The sequence below is a fragment of the Chlorocebus sabaeus genome, chromosome 13, assembly GCF_047675955.1.
Source record: "Chlorocebus sabaeus isolate Y175 chromosome 13, mChlSab1.0.hap1, whole genome shotgun sequence".
Classification (NCBI taxonomy): domain Eukaryota; kingdom Metazoa; phylum Chordata; class Mammalia; order Primates; family Cercopithecidae; genus Chlorocebus; species Chlorocebus sabaeus.
In genome coordinates this window covers 97393167-97417510 of record NC_132916.1, presented here as the reverse complement: position 1 = coordinate 97417510, position 24344 = coordinate 97393167, and the positions used below count along the sequence as shown (strand labels likewise).

The 24344-nt window shown below is 35.8% G+C and overlaps 1 long non-coding RNA gene across 2 annotated transcripts in view; it reads right to left on the bottom strand.

The window, feature by feature from the left end:
* LOC140713195 (uncharacterized) overlaps positions 1-24344 on the bottom strand; it is a 979701-nt gene that overhangs the window by 442639 nt on the left and 512718 nt on the right. The window contains exon 1 of one of the 2 annotated variants that reach the window (XR_012095088.1): positions 20209-20399. The exons of the other annotated variant lie outside the window; for it this stretch is intronic. This is a non-coding gene — a long non-coding RNA (uncharacterized lncRNA). Of the gene's footprint in view, positions 1-20208; positions 20400-24344 lie in introns of those variants that run through there. 2 annotated transcript variants of the gene reach the window in all.

The following is a 24344-nucleotide window of genomic DNA, read 5'->3' as shown; positions in this document are numbered from 1 at the left end:
CTGTGGGTTCAGAGAATGCTGAGACTCACAAGAGTTCAATAGTGAGCAGAACTGTACCAGGCTAACAAGGGTGGAAAAGATACTCCTGGTAAATAATTAGATGGTAAAGAGAAGATAGATATAAATAATAGATAGATACATAGATAGATAGATAGATAGATAGATAGATAGATAGATAGATAGATGGATGAGAGAGAGATATGATAGAAAACATGCTGGTATCTGTATGTTTGTTTGGATGAGTTGGGTAATCTGAAATTTAACATGCAATAATATCTAGCTAAACATAACTATCCCTTGTAAATTAGATAAATATTTCCTTGCTTGGTAAATTTGCAAAAGACCATTGTATTCTCAATGTTGAAGAAATAGACCTGTACCTTAGAGAAGAAAAAAATATATCAGGAATACATTATTTTCTAGTCTAACTTGTTTGTAACAGAGGCAAAAAATTATGGTAAAAGTCATTCTCTACACACATAAATTGAAAAGTTCTACAGAGTTCAAATGTTGACCACATAGTGAACCCACTATTGAATTTTTAGATGTGTTTTTGCTTCAAAGATATATTGACATAAAGGTGCTTTTAAGGAATATAATAATTCTTTTGAAATCACTTTGAATATACCCTACATGATACAGATTGAATTATTTGTCGAAGAGTTTTTATCTCTGAAGTTTCCACTGAAAGTCAACCTTATCTAGAACCAACACCAAGTTGTAAAAGTAAAGATTTCTAACAGCCTTGAGGATTTTGAAATTGAAGAAAAAAGATGTAGGCATTGTAAACTTGTCTTTATAAAAACTATAATGTGCAATTTAGGATCTCCAAATGTCCAACTCCAACAGTAGTAATAATGCTTTATTTTCAATGGGATGGACTACTCAAAAGAAATTGACCTGCTGCATGGAGAGAATTTGTTTCTCAAACTTTAATATTTCAAAATTATTCTGAATTCATTTTTGAAAAAGTAAGAATATCTCTTTTCTACCTGAAGGTAAAACTCTGTTGCTGGTATAAATGCAGAAGTTAAAAATAGTTTCAATAACTCAATAATCACATATAATGCTGACATATAATAATTGCATTATATATTATATAATACCATTTATTATTATAGTGTGCTAGTTTTAGAGTATTGATGTTTTATTGCCTCCCTCCACACACCTTGCCAAAAAATAATCAAGTAAAGAAACAACAGGGAATAAAGTAAATCCCATTTCTTCTAATAACATGTTGAACTAAAAAACAAAGACAGTAGTCGATGCTTGGATATAAGTAAGGTTTGGGGCAATACTTGAATTGTTCACATAGTGGTAGAATGCACTGTGCTGCAGAATGTAGAAGTTTTTGGGAATACTTGAATTGTTCACATACTGGTAGAATGTGCTGTAGGGGGTGCTATGCAAAGCAGATTCCTGGGGTTTTATCTTTTAACCAGGGGGTCTTGGGGATAACACTACTTTATGTTAGTTTACTATGATGTGAATGACTGTTTTTCTTGGCCATCACTTCCTCAATGTGATAGCTATATAGTGTTAAAAATAGATCTTTTAATATTAGACAAAAATGCACATTTTTGTAGAATAATTGCAGAAAGACTAAGTTATGATACATATTTTAATGGATACTTTCTCAAACTCTTATTTGTATTCTTATATTTAAGAGTAAAGGCCAGGTGCAGTGGGTCATGCCTATAATCCCAGCACTTTGGGAGGCCGAGGCGGGTGGATCACCTGAGGTCAGGAGTTCAAGACCAGCCTGGTGGTGAAACCCCATCTCTACTAAAACTATAAAAACTAGCTGGGTGTGGTGGTGGGTGCCTGCAATCCCAGCTACTTGGGAGGCTGAGGCAAGAGAATTGCTTAAACCCAGGAGACGGAGGTTGCAGTGAGCCAACACAGTGCCACTGTACTCCAGCCTCAGTGACAGAGTAAGACTGTGTCTAAAAAAAAAAAAAAAAAAGGCCTTAAGACAAAAAAGAAAGATAACTATCTGCAGTCTAGAGATGAAGCCACCTTATCAGTTTCAGTTATCAGTTTTAGTTATATTAGGTTTCATTTTCAAGTGTCAGATTATCCAATTCATCGAGTCCTGTTATTAGTTCTCAGAATGATCTGTATAGACAGTACCACACTGTGTCAGTTCCCTGGCATGGGATAGGATGTAGTGAAAAAAAAAATCATGATAGAGAAAATACAATATTCAAGCTCCAATTACCAGTTCCCCAGTCACGTAACCTCTTGGAGCATCAATTTTAACATCTGTAAATGTAAGGATCACTATGAATGCTTTACCTATCTCATAGATCAGTTGGGAAAGTCCAATATAAGAAACATAGACCTAAAAATGGCTAAGTGATGTGTAAAATAGTAGTTTTTCTATTTTGCAATGTATAATCATGGTGGGACTAGGATTGAGTCTGACACTGTCCAAATCAAAGTCCTCCACTTTTCTCTGGATTACATCTCCTGCTTTTTCTTCTGGAAATTTGGTGTGTTATGATTCTCCTAAATTTTCAATTTCTTCATTTCTAATGGCTATTTATCATCAGCATTTAAATATAATTCTAAATTTACTGTCTTAATAGAGTCTTTATGAATTATAATCCTTTCTGGCTATCAGCATCTCTCTCCTCCCTTTTAGAGCTAAACTTTCACAAAGTTGTCTATCACAACTTTCTTCATGTTTATGTTCCTTTCCCCTTCCACCTCATGCAATGTGAATTCCAACCTAACCATCCATAAAAACAGAAACTTCTCTCAAAAATGACCCCTTTCTAAAGGCTATATCTTGTTTAACTTCTTATTTTACATTGTTTACCAATTCCTTCTTCCTGAAACACTTTTGTGGGGGTGTCTTCCATGAAACTGCATTTTACTACTTTTCTTTCTGCTCTTTTAGCTGTTTGTCTCAGTGTTTTTAGAAGCCTCCTTCTTTTCTTCTGTTTATCCCTTAAAGGTTGACATTCTTTAAACTCCACCATAGGATCTTTGTGCTCTTCACCTTTACTTTCCTCACTATAAAATCACATCTATTTGCATGGTTTTAATACACAGCATGCTCTTTCATTCATCTCAGTTTATTTTCTCCTGGACTTCAGATGGACGGGCAAATCCAATTGCTTATTGGATATCTTCACTCCAATGTTTCACATGCAATTCGAACTCATCATTGTTCTCTCCTGCCTACCTCCTGTGTCTCTCTGTCTTAATGAGTGACATCATAATCTTCTCAGTGACCTATACCAAGTCTGAGTTTTATCTTAGATTTATCCCTTCCCTCAACTTCCACATCAAATTAATAATGTGTCTTGCCGATCCTACTTCTTAAATGTCTCTCAAACACATCCTCATCTTTTAATCACCTCACCACCATTTTGGTCACAACTATGTCTCATCTAAAATGCTGAAAATATTATCCAGCCTATGGTAGCATAGAAGATTGACTGCAGTGTGTTTCATGGAGATGTTTTGGCATCCTCATTGTATTAATTATCTATTGCCATAAACAAACTGACACAAACTTAGTGCCTTAAAACAACACACAGTCCTATTTTACACTTCCTGTGTATGTAAGAATTGGGTATGGTTTAGCTGAGTTCTCTGCTACAGGATCTCTCACAATGCTAGAATCTTATCTCAAAGATTTTGAGATAATGTCTTATCTCACAGCTCTACCGGAGAAGGATCTACTTGTAAGATGATGTAGTTGTTGGCAGAATTTCTTTTGGGTTGATGCATTGAGAACCTTAGTTCCTTGATGGCTGCTAGTCAGAGGAAGTCCTTTATATCTTGTCATGTGAGCCCCTCCATAATGCAGTGTGCAACATGGTGGCTTGTTATATCAGAACTAACAAGGGATAGAGTTTGATAGCAAGTCTGAGGTCAGAATCTTATGTAACTGATTCACAAAAATGACATCCCATCATCTTTGAAATATTTTATTGACTAGAAACTGGTCATAGACCCTGTGCACACACAAGAGGAAGAAACTGCACACGATGATAAATACCAAGAGGCAGAAATCACCAGAGGCCATCTTGGAATTGATCTGCCAGATTTCATTATTCCTTTCTGCTTCTTAAACTTCCCACAGCAGCACACAATCTAGGTAAACACTGTTGCAGTCTACACAGATGCAGTTTTAAGGAAAATCCCTGAGGATGCAGATGTAGGTAATGAGACCCTCTCGTGTACTTCCTTATTATCCTTTATTTCTCCTTACATAGCCCTACATTGTATTATAATTGTTGTCTCACATGTATATTAGCTAGTGACCTTGGTTATCGTATTCATCACAAGTGCCCAGCACAGAGTCTGCTGTACAGTAAGTGTTCAAAGAATATTTCTTACATAAATAACCACAGCTAAATAAAATGCTGTGTGGCATTTTTGCTCTCTGTGGTTTACATTCAAAAGACTGATAGATCCCTCAAATGAATAACCTCAATAAAACAATCCTGTCTTTATCACCACTGAATTTATCTAAATCCCTCTAGAATTATTTATGGTTTTTGCTTCTATCCTCTCCAGGGTTAATGTGTACTATCCCTTAATAACTCCATCTATTTGCTCTAAAATTACCTCTTTCTTGACTCAAGAAGATACTCAATTTCTGCATTCTGATTTTTCAATAATTCTATATTTATACTCTCTATACCCATCACAAGGTTGAAGATTACAATCTAAACACTTCCTGACTAAACTGTTTCAGCCTTATTCTTCTGTTTTCATGTAGAAAATGCCCAATCCCTTTGGTAAGTTGCCTGGATCTTCTCCAACTGCATATCTTCTTCTAGGGTACAATGATCAGCATTTCACAAGGGTCACAGTAGTTTTGTTTAAGGAAAGATAATTCGTATTGCTAAGTTGAGATACAAAAATAAAGATGGTGCCATTTCTCTTAGACCGTTATAATAACTTTAGTTGTAAGGTAAATTAGTGACTGGGCTGGCATGAAGCCTGAAATATTGGTTTGGATGCACTGAATGCTAAAGGAAAAACTTACTCCAAGTAGAGTTTCAGGATAGAGTTTATCTTCTGTGAACTTTATTACTCTTTTGTTAACTTCCGTTTGCCCATAATATAGTCCCTCCCTGAGGTTCCAAGGTGCATCAGACCTTTTTTAAAGTACTTTATGACTACTAACCAAATGATAAAAAACTAAGTTGGAAAATTGGATTGGAACCAGTTACAGGGGAACACAGATCCTAGCTATGCCATTTTGACCCAGCGATAATAAAAAAAGACCAGTACCAAACCCTGTAATCCTGAATGTTGAAATCCCAAAAGATAAAATTCCTTAAATCTAAAATCTATAACATCTAAAATCCAGAAAATCACCATCTCGGAAGATTAAAATCACAAATATTGAAATCCTGAAAGCCAAATTCTATGGAAGGCATTAGTGCATTTTCAGTTGTACACAGGGTAGTCATATCATGTTAGTTGCATAACGTTAGGTGGAACAATAATATTACATTGTTATTATCTTTATTTGTAAATTAAGTATGATTTAAGGAGACATGTATGGGTGCCAAGTTGACAAGGAGTGAACTTATGGACTTAATTGTCTGGGTCAACTTGACTAGATTAAGGAATACCTAGAAACCTGGTGAAGTATTATTTTGGGTGTGTCTGTGAGAGTGTTTCCAGAGAAGATCAGTATGTGAGTCTGAGCGGACTAGGTAGGGAAGATCTGCCCTCAGCGTTGGTCGGCACCATCCAACTGGCTGAGGGTCAGGAGAGAACAAATACAGAAGACAAACTGGTCTCTATCTGAGAGCTGGGGCAAATTTTTCTTTAGCTTCCTAGGACGTCAGAACTTTGGGCTCACCAGCCTTTGAAATCCAGGACTTACACTGGTCTTCCCAATCAGGTCCTGAAACTTTCAAAGTTGGATTGAGAATTACACCATTGGCTTTCTTGTTTCTGAGGCTTTCAAATTTTGATTGAACCATACTACTAGCATCCCTGGGTCTTCACCTTGCAGACAGCCTGTAGTGGTACTTCTCAGCCTCTGTAATCACATTAGCCAATTCCTATAATGAAGTCCTTCTCATGTATCTATTTATATATCTTCTTGGTTCTGTGTCTCTGGAGAAGCCTGATGAATACTGATTTGGTATTTAGGAAACCGAATATTATTCTTTCTTACTGTACTGTATTTCTTACAACATAATAGAAGAGATTTCCGAAATTGTTCCCTCACAAGCAAGCTGTAATACAATAAATGTATGAGGCTACTCAATGATGAAACATAAAATTTAAAAGCTAATTGTTATTGGTGCTGCAAAAGCAGAAAATCACTTAGTTACAATAGCTGAGCGATAACCAGCCCTACAAATGGACAGCATATACTTACAAAATTTGTAGACCACAACCACACTCCAAATACCAGTACAGCAAGTGTTTGGAAGATCCCAGAAGTGAAAATTCAGGTAAAAAAGACAAGAAATCCCTGCCAAAAATAATTTATTCTGTATGACTTCTGCTCCTTTACACGTAACAAAAAGTTACAATATTATATATTTCATTTTAGCATCATTTTGAGTACTGGAACTTAAAATTGTACAAAGAATTTTAAAGAGTTCTAATTCGTTTCATGCATGTTTTGCAAATTTAATTCCACAAAAGTGAATTATCACAATGTTTACTTTTTGTGTAAGCATTGTGTATATATGCAAAAACATTGAAACTTCTTCAATAAATGAAGAAAGGTTCTTCTTTTACATCTGCAGCTTTTGTGAAAGATAAGATTTCTCTTTGGGCAACAGCACATGCCATGGTGACCCATGGCAGTTTTTGATGGATCTCATCAAAAGACTCAGACTGCTTGTTGCAATATTTCACATGTAAATGGTTACAAACTGGATGCATGCAATCACTAACCATAGTAATGTATGTTTATACATTTTAGTTTTAGACCTATATCATATGAATACAGTGCATTTTCTCATAACTGTTATATCAGCATGACTATCATTAGTTTACCTGACTGGTTATGCTTGTGAAAATGTTTCATTATTGCCTACTTTATTGTGTAAAGTGGCCCATAAAGTGTTCTGTCATGTTTTTATATGTTTCTTGAGTAAATATTCTTTTAAAAATGAGATACATTATCTTTTAAGGAATTAAAAAAATAATTTAGAATTATTTTTTCCAGATTTCGATCTCTCAGGGTTTCAACAATCAGGATTGTGCCTTTCCAATTATGGCTAAAATCTGTTTTGGCTTAATCCTATAGGCTGTGAGGAGCCATTGGGAGTTTTGGTGCAGAGGAATCACACAGTGAAAACTGAGCACAGAAAGGATTAAAAATGCATTTAGAGGCGGTTACTATAATTTCAGGAAGAAGTAAAGAGGCTGAAGAATAATGATGATGTTGACAATATTTTAAAAAGTATAAATATGACCAGGCACTATGGCTCATGCCTATAATGCCAGCAGTGAGACCCCACTTCTACAAAAAATAAAGAGTGCAGTGGTTCATGTCTGTAGTACCAGCTACTCAGGAGGTTGAGGTGATAGGATTGCTTGAGTCTAGAAGGTTGAGGCTATACAGTGAGCCATGATCATGCAACTGCACTGCAGCCTAGACGAAAGAGCAAAACTCTGTCTGAAAGCAAAAACAAAAAGGTATAAAAATGTTGTACTATGAACGTATTGGGAGAAATGACATTCATATTGGCTTATAGATTTTGAACCTGGATAAAAACATATCCTTAGATTGAAGTAATAAGTTCTAGTGTTCGATAGCACATTAGAGTTTTGATGAGATCCATCAAAAACTGCTATAGGTCACCACCGTATATGCAGTTGCCCAGAGACAAGATCCTGAGAAATCTTATCTTTCATAAATGCTGCAGATGTAAAATAAGAACCTTTCTTCATTTTCTGAAGAAGTTTCAGTGTTTTTACATATAGGCATAATGCTTACACAAAAAGTAAACTTTGCGCTAATACACTTCCATGGAATCAAATTTGCAAAACATGCGTAAAACAAATTAGAGCTCTTTAAAATTCTTTATACAATTTTAAATTCCAGTATTGAAAATGATGCTAAAATGAAATACATAACAGCAATTTTGTGCATGTGTAAAGGAGAAGTCATACAATATTAAATTATTATTATTATTATTATTATTATTATTATTATTTTGAGATGGAGTCTTGCTCTGTCACCCAGGCTAGAGTACAGTGGCGTTGATCTAGAGTACAGTACAGAGTACTGCAACCTCTGCCTCCCAGCTTCAAGCAATTCTCCTGCCTCAACCTCCTGAGTAGCTGGGACTACAGGTGCGCACCACCACACCCGGCTAATTTGTTTGCATTTTTGGTAGAGAAGGGGTTTCTACGTGTTAGCCAAGATGGTCTTGGTCTCCTGACCCTATGATCCACCAGCCTCAGCCTCCCAAGGTGCTGGGATTACAGGCATGAGCCACCACACCTGGCCAAGATTAAATGACTGAATTAAGAAATCACAACAGGGAAATAATGACAGAGAAAACTAGAGGGATAATTAGATAGTATATCATTTAAATCTATGCAAATGAGATTTAAAGCAGATGAAAATGATTGTTTCTAAGGAAAAAAAAATGCCAAAAATGTTCCCTGAAGATACAGCAAATTCTAAATTGTTAAATTTGCTATTGATTTTTAAATTATTTAATTTTTCATTTAAAAAAATGTCATTTGCAATAGTAACAACCACCACCAAACAAGGGAAAATACCTAGAAAGAAACATGCAGAATCTACATGAAGAAAACTTTAAAGACTACTGGGAAACCCAAACAAGTATTTAAAAAATAGAAAAATATACTCTATTTCTCTATTTCAATTTTTAAAATTCCATAAATATCATTTATCCCTAAATTAATCTGTATGTTTAATATGATAGCAATAAGATTACAGTAAATTTTTAGAAATAAACAAGCTGATTCTAAATTATATCTGGAAAAATATTAATAGCATTAAAAAAATCCCTAAATTTAAGAAAATATTAAGGAGGGATTAGCCTTCTGATATTGAAAAAAAAAGGATGATGCTACAGCAAATATATATGGTTCTGATACACAAATACATATGCAAATAAATGGAACAAGATAGGTGATATGCTGGTGAGCCTAGTCTTTGCTCTGAGATCCAATTTCCATGCTTGCTTTTCTCTTATGTGAATGGCATAGAACTACGTTTATTATTTCTCTCCATCTTCTGATTGGGTCTAGTCAATAAGAGGCACTGGCAGAAGTTGGCAGGAAGGAAGGGGAGAAAATCCAGGATATTTCTCTGGCTCTCTCTCCATGACTCCTATTCCTGTCAGACAGCTACTATCTCTATCATCTTAACTCCCACTGGGTGTCCCTTAAAATAGCCATCTCCCAACAGAAATCCTGACTTTGGGGCTCCCATTACTAACTTCCCCTTTGTCACCATAGCAATAAAAGTTGTAGGAGCTTCTTGCTCTTGCTAATCTTCAGGTTATCTTGCTGTCCCCTTTCTGGTGCCCTCATTTCCCTTACTTGTGTAACCAATTCTGTCTATTCTTACAGGAATGTATGAGACTACCTTAATCCTACAAAGCATTGTACATTTTTTATAAGATAGGTTTATCATTATAGCATAAATTTGCTTTTCTCTTACGAGCAAGATTTAACATCTGTTTATGTATTTAAGATATTTCATATCTAATTGTATTTTTCCCTTCTGTGTACTGTCTAGTTATACCTTTGCTCATTTTTGCTTATATTGTTCATTGTTTTTGAAGATTTGCAGTATAATTTTTTTTTTTTTTTTCTGGAGACGGAGTCTTACTCTGTCACCCAGTCTGGAGTGCCGTGGTACAATCTAGGCTTACTGCAACCTCTGCCTCCCGGGTTCAAGTGATTATCTTGCCTCAGCCTCCCGAGTAGCTGGGATTACAGGCATTTGCCACCACGCCCAGCTAATTTTTGGATTTTTAGTAGAGATGGGGTTTCACCATATTGGCCAGGCTGGTCTCGAACTCCTGAACGCAGGGGATCCACCCTCCTCAGCCTCCTAAATTGCTGGGATTACAGGAAGCCCCCTGCCTGTAGTATAATATTTTTATATTAAGAAAAATTAGACTATTATCTATAATTAAAGAATATATATTTTATAGTTTGACTTTGTTTACTCTGCTTTTGTTTCGTGATAGATTTTTATTTTTATGTAGTCTCATTTATTTATCTACCTTGTCATTCACATCTGAGTTTTCCATCATACTTAAGAAAATTTCTTTCCTTCATGATTTCTTGTAACAATTTTACAAAATGTTTTTAAATGTAAATCATTTGACCCATCTGGATTTTATTCTGGGCATAAGGAGTTAGATGAGCTATCACATTAGTTTTTCACAAATGTTCTCCAATTTTCTCAATACAATTTGTTGAATGGCACCTATTTCCCTCCTTAAATACATTGCCACCAGGAACACCTGGGGTCTAAGCAAGAAAACTGAAACCACTGTAGGTATTATAAGCAGAGACCTTTGATACAGGGAATTGGTTACACAGGTGAAATAAGGGTACAAGAAAGGGGACAGTGAGACAACCTGAAGATTAGCGAGAGCAGGAAGCAATTAGACAATAACTACCAGATATAGAAATATTCACTCAAATCATAGCAATTCTACTCCAAGAAATTTATCCTTTCACCACAATTGCACATTTTCAAATTGAAATATGCATTAGGACATTAATTGTTTCATTGTTAATAAAAGACTGAAAAACAATCTGAATGTCCAATAGGGTATTGGTCAGGTCAGGTAATAATGTTAGGACATACAATGAAATATTGTGTAGTCATTAAAAAGAGCAGCAGATCTCCAAAATGTATTATGTATAGTAATAAGCAAAATGCAGTGCATATGTGTTATACTATCTTTGTGTTACGAATGTATATATAGACATACATTCAATGTATAAAATATCATTGAAAAGATAGTAAAGAACTATTAGTGGGGAAAAGAGTGATTAATGCACAGGTGGAGAGATATTTAACATAAACCTTTTGAATCATTTTTTCCTTTCTACTATGTGCCTGTGTAACTTTAGGAATGTAAAAATATGAGCATTTCAACTTACAACATTTATGTTTAACTTAACACTCAGTCAAGAAAACGTTTTTAGAGTTTATAAAAGAAGGTACTTCTTTGAATACTAATATTATTTTTGAAATGTTCATTTTTAGACAAAAGTAAGAAAATAAGTATTCTCTTTCAAGTATTCATCTGAACACACAAAAAAATCTTTGTTCTGCATTGCTTTATCTCAGTAAACTACAAAAAAATTATAAGAAGTCCATTCAGGTGTGTCTGGCTGAGGCACATGAAGCTATTTCAAAAATAAATCACTTATAACTCCCCAGACACTAAACAAACCAGCACCAGGTCAGCTACTGTCACAGATACCTAGTTAGTGCAAAAAAAAAAAAAAAAAAAAAAAAAAAAAAAAAAAAGGAAAAAAAGAAAAGAAACAAAATTCTGCACTCATAAAAAGAAAGAAAGTTGAAATCATATTGGTACCTTTAAACTAGTTTTAAGGCAAGTGATTCAAATTACAGGTTAAAAATCAGAAAAAAATAAATTTCACAAAAAGATTCTGTTTCTAAACATTGACACATAACCCTCAATATCTTAAACTTGTGAGGTACAAACAAATTCTTATACACATTAATTAAGACCAAAGAAAAGCCTTACTGACATTAGATCAGGGCTTCAAAAATTAATATCCATTGGCAACAATATGAGAAGACTTATAAAATGCTGATTCAGTAGGTCTGGGTTTAGGTTTGAGAGTCTGCAGGTCTTATATGCTCACAGGTGATGCTAATATGGTAATCTGCAGACACATTTTAAGTAGCAAGGGTTTAAAGTGTATTATTAATTCTAACCCTTGCTCATAATGGTTATCTTATGAAAGTATCTTGGCACAGATACCCTGTGTCTTAACTATGAAGAGGCTGTATTAAACAAACAAATAAAATGCATACCATCATCCCTTTGTCAAGAAAGGACATCTGGTCAAGCTAAAAAAGCAGCATTTTTGCTTTACATAGTGAACTTTTTTGGTAGTTTTAATTGACATGGCGATGAGAGACTGAATATCCTCAGAGGGCTTCTGCTGGTTAAGAACAGCAGACTATCTAATGACATGTCCATGCCCTCTTAGCCACCTGGTTGAGCCACCAGCCAAAGGACTGAAAAGTTATAGGAGAGATGATAAGTAGTGAGAAAAGGCTAAGATGGTGCAGGATTTGATAAAATGAATATACTTCTCACTGATTCTTGAAAGATTCTATTATCATAGTAGATATATTCAATTCTACCCTCTCAGTTGGACTTTATTTTCCTCGGCCTGTCTTCTAAATGACCACTAGTGTAGGTTGACTATAGCGATGTTTCAAGTAGATTGCATAGTGTTTTCATGTTACTAGCTTGTTCCTTTGTTCCTATTTTAATCTATCTTTTATTCTCTTGATGAATACACTTGATTTTAGAAGTGTGTTGGCCTCCAGCTATGTTATACATCTCTTGAAAAATGCTTGCTCAAGACTATTGATTTCTGAAATTGTTTGGTTATAGCCAACAGCACACTCTTCTAATGCCATTTGATTCCAGTGTCTTACAATGTCACATTATCAAAACCATTTATTTATATTTGCAGAATTTGCACCCGAATGGCACTGATTAGTCAACTGGGCTGTTGGACTCCTCTAAATGAAGAAAGCCACTTCTCTTACTGCCAAGGAAATGACAGCTTCCATACTCAACTTGACTATTCTATTGTATTGCTGGTGTTCCACTGTTTGCTATTTAAATTATGCAGCTAGATATAGCTCAAATCACCACAAATTCCAACAGGGAGCCAATTCCTTTATTGTAGTGGCTGGATTTTAAGTTCCTTTGTAGTGAGATGTTGCAATAACAGAACCATCACCTGGCTCCAGATATTCTTGATTATTCAGATGTTTTTGTTACAATGGGATTTACTTTAATAGGATTTAACCTGGAGGGACCACAAGAGTGGTGGCCCCAGCACCCATGTAAGCACTGGGGAATAACATCAATTGTATAGTACTTGATGTCTAATCCTCTTGGTTCCACTAAGTAAATTTGTTGAGAAGTTAACCTTTAATCCTCAAAAGGAAGACTGTTTACTTCCCAGAGCCATTTTACTAGATTTACAGGAATGTGCCAATTTCTTCTGCTTTCAGAGCGTGGAAAATTTGACAATAATTAACTCAAGTTTTACTTCACCCCTTTACTCCCTAGACTAATAAGGTGGCTCAAGCCTGTAATCCCAGCACTTTGGGAGGCCGAGACGGGCGGATCACGAGGTCAGGAGATCAAGACCATCCTGGCTAACCCGGTGAAACCCCGTCTCTACTAAAAATACAAAAAACTAGCCGGGCGAGGTGGCGGGCGCCTGTAGTCCCAGCTACTCGGGAGGCTGAGGCAGGAGAATGGCGTGAACCCGGGAGGCGGAGCTTGCAGTGAGCTGAGATCCGGCCACTGCACTCCAGCCTGGGCGACAGAGTGAAACTCCGCCTCAAAAAAAAAATAAAAAATAAAAAATAAAAAATAAAAAAATAAAAAAATAAAAAATAAAGCCCTCAGGATTCTGAAAGTCACTGGATAAGGTATTTATAACTTCCAAAGTGAAGAGATTTCTTTTTTTTTTTTTTTTTTTTTTTTTTTTTTTTTTTTTTTTTTTTTTTTTTTTTTTTTTGAGACGGAGTCTCGCTCTGTCACCCAGGCTGGAGTGCAGTGGCCTGCTCTCTGCTCACTGCAAGCTCCGCCTCCCGGGTTCGCGCAATTCTCCTGCCTCAGCCTCCCGAGCAGCTGGGACTACAGGCGCCCGCCACCTCGCCCGGCTTATTTTTTTGTATTTTTAGTAGAGACGGGGTTTCACCATGTTAGCCAGGATGGTCTCGATCTCCTGACCTCGTGATCCGCCCGTCTCGGCCTCCCAAAGTGCTGGGATTACAGGCTTGAGCCACCGCGCCCGGCCCAAGTGAAGAGATTTCTAAACATGAAAGAGCACAATGAGAAAAACACTTTTATCTTGCTTAACTTTTTTAAAATGTTTTTTCATTTTAAGCAACTTCTTTCATTTCTTATTTCATAATAGTCCTTTTCACTGCCAAGTCCAGCATAATGTTTTGCCTAAAATCAAAAATTATACTAAAGAGCAATAGCCTTTAAGACTTAGTAAATAATATGTGTGAATTGATCAAATTAACATATTCCTAGGTTTTATGTTCCCTACTTTAATCTGCCTTATTTATTTATTTATTTATGTTTGAGATGGAGTTTTGCTCCGTCATCCAGACCAGAGTGCAGTGGCGCTATCTCGGCTCACTGCAACCTCCACCTTCCGGGTTCAATCGATTCTCCTGCCTCAGCCTCCTGAGTAGCTTGGACTACAGGTACACACCACCACGCCCGGCTAATTTTTGTATTTTTACTAGCAACGGGTTTCACCATATTGGCCAGGGTGGTCTTGAACTCCTGACCTCGTGATCCACCCGCCTCAGCCTCCCAAAGTGTTGGGATTACAAGCATGAGCCACCAAGCCCAGGTTGCCTTTTTTTTTTTTTTTTTTTTTTAAATGCAAGAAAACATGTTTAGAACAACAAATATTAGCATTAAGGGCAATAATATTTATAATTACAGCGAGTGTTAGAGTGATTACATGTAGGGGATTTTATATACTTTAATATTTACAACATCTCTATGAGTTCAGTACTAATATTGCCATTTTACAAATGAGAAAACTAAGACAAAAAGAGGTTGGGTTACTTGTCAAAAGTCATTGACACAGTCAGGCTTATGAACTCCGTCCATGTGAACCAGACACCCAGGCACAAGGATTGTTTGCTGGAGGGCATACATTTCATTTTGGCATTTCTCTAACCTTCAGTTCTTTGCCAGCCTCTTTCATTATGACATCTGTGGAATCCTGAAGAAGGATGCCTTGTTTGACACTATAGGAAGCCCACCTTCCCCTCTTGTCCACACCCTGAAAGAGGGGAAGGTGGGCTTCTCCAAACAGATCCCTCCTGGGCACCTGGGAAAAGATGAGGAGGCCAGGTCCCTTCTCTCTTTGTCAAAATGTTGGGTTGTCCCCCATTGGGTGGAGCAAGCACTTCCTCTCAAGTTTAAAAATTGGGAGTGTTAGTTTCAAGAGGTTATCTGAGTGACTGCCAGAGCTCAGACAATGCTGGACTTATTTGATTGTTGTTTTCCTCATCTCACACAGTATAATCCATCCCCTAGTCTTCTCTGATTGCTTCCTTACCATCTGTTGACTTACTGTTCTGGGTCTCTTTTTCTTCTTTCATATACAGTTTATTGATAATAAACAAACCTTACAGAATTCATAAAGAACTAAATAATATACACAATTAAATTTGCTTTGCAAATAAAGAAATGAATTTAAAAAGTAAATGACAGTCAAAATGCACAGACAGTAGAAATATATCTGAGAATAACGACTGCACATTTTTAAAACCAGCAGAAAGAGAGCATTGATATACAACAGGGAAAACAATACCTCCATTCAACAATCAAGTGTCCACCTACAAGAAGTTATTTTGTGAGCATTGTGGGATATGAGAGGATGAAAAGAATATGAAACCCTCTTTCAAAGTTCTTAAAGCCTGGTGGCAAAAAAAAAGATGCATGTATAAATAAAAGTAATACAAGACAGAAAGCAGTAAACATTACTGTCTAATCTTTCCTGATCCCTGCCACCATTCCCACCCCCAGCTTTGCCACTTGTCTGTTTTTGATAATATTCAGCATGCACAGTTCCGTTATAAGGTAACCAACTGTATGTCTGGATTTGTTGGGAAAGTCCTGAGTCATGCCTATGGTTTAAGCATAATTACTAATTGTCCCTCTCACTCTCAAAAATGGCCCAGATTAGGCAATTAATCATATGGTTACCTTAACTAGTGTGACATTTTGTTGCTTTGTTTTTTCTTTTGCTTATGTGTCTATTCCTCTACTAGAATGTAATTTCCCTGAGAGACAAGACCATATTTTTAATTAAAAAATATCCCTTGCATTTAGCGTGTACCTAATATATAGTGGGAAATCAATAAAAGCAGTGAAAAAAGCACTATTTCTACATTTGAGGAAAAGGCACATTTACATTTATTTAAAACAAAGGAGGAAATTTAAATGAAGAAATTGGCATCTAAAATGGACCCTGAAGGAAGGACGAGATATACTTCAGAAGAGATTAAAAGAATTAAACTCTAGGTGAGAGAAACTTCAGTGATATCAAGGCAAAAGGCAGAGATGTAGACAGAGAGGACAAGGATTAAATTACCACAAAAAACATAGAAATGCAGTGCCGTTCCCAGTCTCAAGCAGAGGAAATGAAGTCTACCCTGTATTGAGATAAACTCAATCTTCTCCTATGACTTTCAGGATCCAATAAATTTCTTTAGTACTTATTACTTTCCAAGATAAAGATACATATTTGTAATTTGTACCCCAGAGGGTTTTTAAATTTTTACTTTTAATTGTTGCTGGAGTAATACAAATGAATAACAGTGTGGAATATTAGCAAAGAGTAGACATTCTATACTGACATGGTTTCAAGACACAGATTTGACACTCTGTGTGAGCTTACTAAACTTCGGTAATCCCCAGTTTTATCATCTTTAGTACAAGACAAACCACTGCATTCTGTTTCCGTGACTACTGATAGAAAGCAGAGCCTGCTACAAAGTAAGCAATCAACCAATGTAATGATTAGCTATTACATCAACTTCAAAATGAACAAGCAAAACTTGTCTTCTATGTGTATACATGATTAAAGAACTAATCTCAGATCATTTCTGCAGTAGAAAGAGTAGATAAATCTCTTTGCTGTATTTCAGTATATGCCTGTGTTCTAAACGGATTTTTTTCTTGATTTACTTCATCAATAGTAGACATTTTAAATTTTAAATTACAAAACTATGTTTGAATTCTTGAAGTCACACATTTGCAGCAGTGGGAAAGAGCTTTCTTTCAGAGATTTGGAACACACATTTTATAACATCTATTTCTGAAACTGAAAATTTCTATAATTTCCAAAAGAGTTTTTCAGAGAAAAAGAAATGTTGATACATTTCAAAAATAGAAGGAGGAGGAGGAGAAAGAAGGGGGAAAGAAATAGAAGGAGGGAGAGAAAGGGAGAAGAGAAGAAGGTGGAGGAAGGGAGGAGGGGATAGAAGGGGGAGGTGGAGGGGAAAAACAGAGTTGCCAAATAAGTAAATATGCTTAGAGAAAAATATTCATATTTAAATGTTTCTTTTCTTAAAAAGTCTTAATATTTTTTCACTATGTAATTGATCATATATACATTATATATATTACACACACACACACACACACTTTTTTTTTTGAGACATAGTCTCACTCTGTTGCCCAGGCTGGAATGCAGCGGCGAGATCTCAGCTCAATGCAACTTCCGCTTCCTGGGTTCAAGCAATTCTCCTGCCTTAGTCTCCTGAGTAGCTGGGGTTACAGGTGCCCACCACCATGCCCAGCTAATATTTGTATTTTTAGGAGAGAAGGGGTTTCACCATGCTGCCCAGGCTGGTGTCAAACTCCTGACCTCATACGATCTGCCCACCTCAGCCTCCCAAAATGCAAGGATTACAGGTGTGAGCCACCACACCCAGACCCTCATATATATTTGATTATGCCTTTTCTCTTTTTGTAATTTTCTTTTGTTTTTATAGATTTAGGTAGTATAAGGGCATTTTTCTTATATTCAGATACAGCATAGTATTTTCCTTTTAGTGGAGCATATTCCATTGAACACTGTGGAAAATGAAACACTGTTCAAGTTCAACCCCTTTCAGTTTGCAATGAAAGAAACTGAAGCAATAAATCTTTATTGACTTGCTCAAGTTCCTATAACTGATTCGTCACAGAACAAGACATATAGTCCTACATTCTTTATAAGGTCACCAGTAATACTAAAAATTATATCAGATAATTTGCAAAAGGCTATTGCTTGTTGATACTAACAAGTACGTGCCTATCACACGGATGTGAATCTATAATTTAACAGTATGATCTTATTCTGCTTTGATCTTGGCAATCACATATTTCTCCTACTTGACTGTTTGCATCAACATGTCTGTAATGTGTCATCTTGCTTCTGATTGGTGTTTACCAGTCTAGTCCCATCTTTGTAACTGTCTTCCAACATCCACTGTTCAGCTCTTCTAGATGTTTTGTAGTTTCCTTCTCAACTAAATCATCATTGATTGGATACACAGTATCCTGTAACTGTGTGGTTGTAGGTTAAATAGTTTTAAGGTTTAAATGCTGTGTCATAGGTATGCTAAGTGTGCCTTCTCCATGGATATGAATTAGCTCCAAACTATATAAGTAAGCTATTTCAAAGTGATTTATAATGCACACTTGAAGTATACAGAAGGCACAAGATTATAAGGCCATTTGTTGATTTTTGAACTGTTAGAATTGGAACAGACTGTGGAATTACTAAGTTAACTGTCTCATTGAATGCAGAAGTCTGTTCCATCTATTAGCATGATAAGTCCCCTCTGCTCAAATGAGAGTGTCAGTGGTACAGATCAGCTGTTATAAAGAAGCTCATTTTCTTATTAGAAAGTTGTGTTCGAATTTTTAACCTCATGTTTGATTGAAATATATTTTTTTAGTCTTTCCTTTCTTCTCTGAAGAAATAACACAATCTCTGATACTTCTACTTGACATTAATAGAGCTTCAAAAAAGAGCAGAAACCTTAGTGAGACATCAGGGAGATGTTTTCTAATCTCGATTGCTGTATCTGATGGGGCTTTTGTAGTGAGAGAGAAAAACATAAGCATAAAGGTGGTAGTTTGAGTAATGCAGGAAGGGATCTCAGTTTCTAAATATAGGATACAGAGCCTTCCAGTATCTATATCCCTCTAATAAAGGCCAGCGCAAATATTTGTGGCATTTAATAATTTGTCTCTCCTCCTGTTTTAACACTTGCCTTAAGTAAACTAGTAATCCATAATTCAACTTGTCCTCTCCTTTCCCCTGAAAATCCAATGGTCTTATATTGTGGAAGAAGACGGAAGAGACATAGACCAAGGGAAGTTTATGATGATGACATGACTCCAGTTCTAGATAGCTCCAAGGGTAATTTCAGATTCAGAGGATAGCTAAACAACAATCTACTTAGTATAATGCCTGTGTCTTTGAACTGGAAAGTCAGCTGGAAGCCGTCTCATATTATACTTAACTTTTTGCCAAGCCATTTATTCCATTTTGGTAAGAGATTGTCATAGGTTGTATAAAGTTCACAACTGTGCTTTGAAATCCATCTACATCTCTGATCAAGTCGGTGGACCATTCCTTGGACTTTGTGTATTATATTTGTTTTATGCAATTTCCATTACTAATGCTGCTATTTTCTTCCTTTTGTGTGTTTCCATGGGTTGGTTGAAGAAATCTGGAAGAATGCACTTGTCTAGTCTGGCACCACAATAATCAAAGAATTCCCCATCACCCACCCACATGCCTAAGTGCACTCACATAAATACAGGTTTCACTTGTTTAAAACTTCATCATCATTTTTGCCAAGAATCAACAAACTTTAGAAACACAAAAACACAAAATGTTAGTTTTGAAAGAAATAGTCCTAGAAGAAACTCTAAAAATCAATAGAATAATTGTTTGAGCCAATTTGAACATCACCACTTACTAGCAGAGGTGAAAAAGTTTGATATTTCCTAGCATTTATTAATATCCCTTGCCTGCCCCAAAAAGCAAAGCTACCCCTTATGTTTGTATTCTTGCTCCATGCAGATTTTAATCATGCTGTTACATACAGCCATGCTGTATGGGCTGTGACCATCCTAACACCATTCTTGTGTAGGAATGTTTGTGTTATTCTTTCATGGCCACAGTAGGGTGGCATTTCCCAAAGCTGACCACTGGTCTGTAAAAATGATCTATGTATACAATGTCCAACATCAAATAAATATGTATGCTACAACATGCTACTTCTCTTAGAAAGTTACACCGAGTGTAGTGGCTCAGGCCTGTAATCCCAGCACTTTGAGAGGCTGAGGCAGGCGGATCACCTGAGGTCAGGAGTTCGAGACTAGCCTGGTCAACGTAGTGAAACCCCATCTCTACTAAAAATACAACAATTACCTGTGTGTGGTGGTGCACACCTGTAATCCCAGGTACTCAGGAGGCTGAGGCAGGAGAATCGCTTGAACACGGGAGGCGGAGGTTGAAGTGAACTGAGATTGCCCCATCGCAATCCAGTCTGGGGCACAAGAGTGAGACTTCATCTAAAAAAAAAAAAAAAAAAAAAAAAAGTTACATTGTGCATCAGCATATAAAAAGATATTTTAAGTCCTGTTCTAAGATGTCCCACATATGATATACATCTACTCTTCCAATTTCATCTTAAAACACTCAGAAACTACTATCACAGGTATACTGTCCACATTTTACTTATATTTCCTTGATATATGAACTTTTTAAAGAATAACTTTATAAGCTTACTTGTTTCCCTTAATACCTGGATTTCTAAGTTTTTGGAAGTTGGTTTACAAAACTTTAAAACTGAATTCCCATTCATATTTAGCTATACTCCCTTCTTTAAAATATCTTATACTATAATTACATGCATATTTTTTCTCTCAGCTGTATGAAATATACTTCATGATATCCTAGGGATTATATCTGACACTTTCCAGAATAGATTTCTTTCATTAGTCAATATTAAAATTTTTTAAAATTAAATACCACAGAACCCTCTGTGCATATTAGAGAACAATTTAACTCAATTTTTGAAATAACAAAAGCATTTTTATTTTTAGGTTTTTAAAAAGAAGTCCATCTAGTAACAATATAAACTTTGATATGGCCAAAAAACATGTAGTCCCAAACCAAATCAATATAATTTTTATTGAATGTTACTGTGGCAAAGTACTGGGTAATGATGTGAAGACTACAGAAACACTTAAAATCTATATTCCCTGTTCTCCACATTCTGTCACCTAGGTGCAGTGGTATGATCATGGCTTACTGCAGCCTTGACCTCCTAGGCTCAAACAATTCTCCCACCTCGGTTTCCCAGGTAGCTGGGACTACAGGTACATGCCACCATACCTGGCTAATTTTTGTAGGGTTTTTACAGATTGATTAAGTTTCATAATTTTGCCTAGGCTGGTCTCAAACTCCTGGGCACAAGAGATCCACATGCCCTGCCTCTCAAAGTGCTGGGAGTACAGGCATGAGCCACCATGTCTGGCTTCCACATTCTTTTTGTCGAGTTGAAAACATGCTAAACAAACATGTGTAAAACAGAAATAAAGGATTTAAGCAACTGTACAAACATAAATAGAAAGGATGCTACAGTCTACAGTCTACTCTGTATTGAACAATACAATAATTTACATGGAAATTAGTATAAGACATTGTGAAATACCTAATAAAATTTCATCGCTGATAACAAATGTTTGTTTTTAATATATATGATGAAGTTACTGGAATGTCATCAATTTCTTAGCAGTATCTATATCCAGAGAAGTGTTGTCAGCATTGCTATATTTGTCAAGATAAGTCGATTTCATTTTAATTGGAATTTCTAGTTCATCTCAGAAATCTGTTTAGAAGATATTTTTTTCCCAATAGTGCCTTTCTCGGTGGTTTATTTAACATCTTGGCACTAATTAAATGGAAATACTATTTTAAATTTTTTTTCTAAAAATACTTTAAGAACATGAATGGAATAGACACTCAGAAATTTAGAACCATGAAATTGAGTAATGGAAAATAGAGTAGCATTATAAAAACAGTAAAACTAATTTACATAAAATGATTATTTTGGATTTTTACTTATCGATTTTTTTTTTGATACAACTGCTATGCTGGCAACATCCTTTGAAGTAGAAAAGATCTAAGATCCAAATTACTTAGTAGTTGTGTGACTACTACTAATACAATCACTTAACCTCTTTTCCCCACAGTGTACTCATCTGTGAAGTGAATGTAATAAGAGTACATAATTTCTAATGATGTGATGGTGATTAGATAATTTAACTACTTAGCAATTTTTCTATCAAAAAGTAACTACTATTATTGTTTCTAAACAAAAATGGAAATGCTGTAGATATAGTATGTCTCAGTTTCAGCAACACAGTTGATACACTCTCTTATGATTCCTTGTGGACAAGATAAAATGCAAGTTGGATGACAGAAGAATTAGGTGGATCCATGCTGGTTGAACAACTATAGCCTAAAAATATTGATTAATGGATCTTTATTACTATGAAGGAGGTAAACTGTGGGGTTCCACCCTTGGCGCTTTCCAATAGTTTCATCAATGAAATTGGAGAAAAGCATAAGTGAACTTATCTAATTTACACATTACCCAAAGTTGAGAAAAACAACTAACACCTTAAATGAAAGTATCTATGTTCACGTGATCTCAATAAAATATAGCAAATAAAGGTTAAATGTGATGATAGGGGCAAATAAAGGTTAATGCCACTCTTAATTAGTAAACAAACAATATTATTTCTATTTAAAATATTCATGTGTACACATATAACATGAAGGAAAATTTGAGAGGAAAGAAGCTGTTGTAAAAAAGATCTATGAAATATTTTTGGTTTTCAAAATATATTATTTAGAGGAAGATAGTCTATTGTAACAAATCTACCCAATATTATATAATCATTCAAACACAGTCCAAAATGGATTTTCCTGATCAGTTGGTGACTCTATCAGGGACCATTTTGCAAATGCTATTTTAGTCCTGGATTCCTTTCCTAAGTGCACTTCCCTTTTTTTTCTCTTTTTTAAAATTTATTTTTTATTGAAGTAAAACATGCATATGTAGTTTACTATCTTTACCATTTCTAAGTATATAGTACAGTGATAATAATCAGGCCCTATTTAAAAAACAATTGATCTAAAATAATTGTCATGACTTTATAGACTTCCATTGACATATGTTAACGAGATAAAGTGTCATATCTAAGTTAAAATCATATAAATATGTCAAAACAGTGATTCTTAAATTTGGCTACATATTGAAATCACATCAGAAGCTATCTAAGAAAATGCTTTTTATCACCAATGAGGATAACATTGCCAAATACTAGAGGCCAGATGGTACTGTTTAATCATCATAATAAAGGTGGACTTAATTATCTTAATTAGCACCAAGGCTGGAGTGGCAACCAGGACTTCAGACCCACGGAGAACTATGGCAGCAGTACATGAAGCACAGTCTTCTAATGGTAAAATAGATCAAAAATAACCGATCAGAAGACTGAAGATAGCTGCTGTAAAGATATGTCACAATTCTCATCCATCTTCTGGGCTTAGGACAGTTTTGAGACCTGGAATTCATTGACTGAGGGTCCAAGTCCCTAGTATGAAGGGCCCTACAATACCACAGCAAGTTTTCACAGTAATGATTCTTCCAGTTCTTTCACAAAGGATATATTATGGTTATTTCCTGTGTGAACATACAACGCAGAATGGAGACTACCTAGACATTTCAAAGACTATGGGAGATATGGTCCAAAGTGACCTAAGGACCTGAAATGCCACCATGGCCCTCCTGTTAGAGTAGTGGAGGGAGAGGATGTAGAAAAGACTTATACAGGAATCGTGTGAAGCCCTGGCACCAATCCAACTCACAGTGGATCCATTGGGTCCACAGATATACTTAGTGTCCATTTTTTTTATGCCCAAATATTATTGGATGGGGAATACTTAATAGTTGGCAAAAATCTCCATATTGGTTTCTTACTCTGAAGGTTAAGAATTATTATAGAAGGGAAAGTCAAATAGAAACCTATGAAACTTCATCCTTTGGCCAAGACACTAAAAGAAAACACATTATTGTATCTCAGAACAATCATGTGGATCCATATAGGTTGAACAACTGCAGCCCAACACTGTTCAGAGGGAGTGATAGAAATTAATGCCACTCTTAAACACCCAAGGAATACAGGGATGATGCTTCCCATCAGAACCCCGTTCAATCAACCAGTCTCTGCCTTTTCAGTAACCAAGTTGATCCTGGAGGATGAGAGTGGGCTACTGAAAACTCAATCAAATTGTAACCTCAGTTGCAACTCTTATGCAGGTGTGGTATCTTTGCTAGAGCAGATTAGCATTAGCATGGCTTTAGGAACATAATGTGAGCTATATCCTTTATTTTTCCAAAATTATCCGAAAAGAGAAACAGAGTTGACATTAAATGAAAGAAACAACAGTATATTTTAAAAATCTTGCCCAAAAGCTCTTTTAATGCTCCT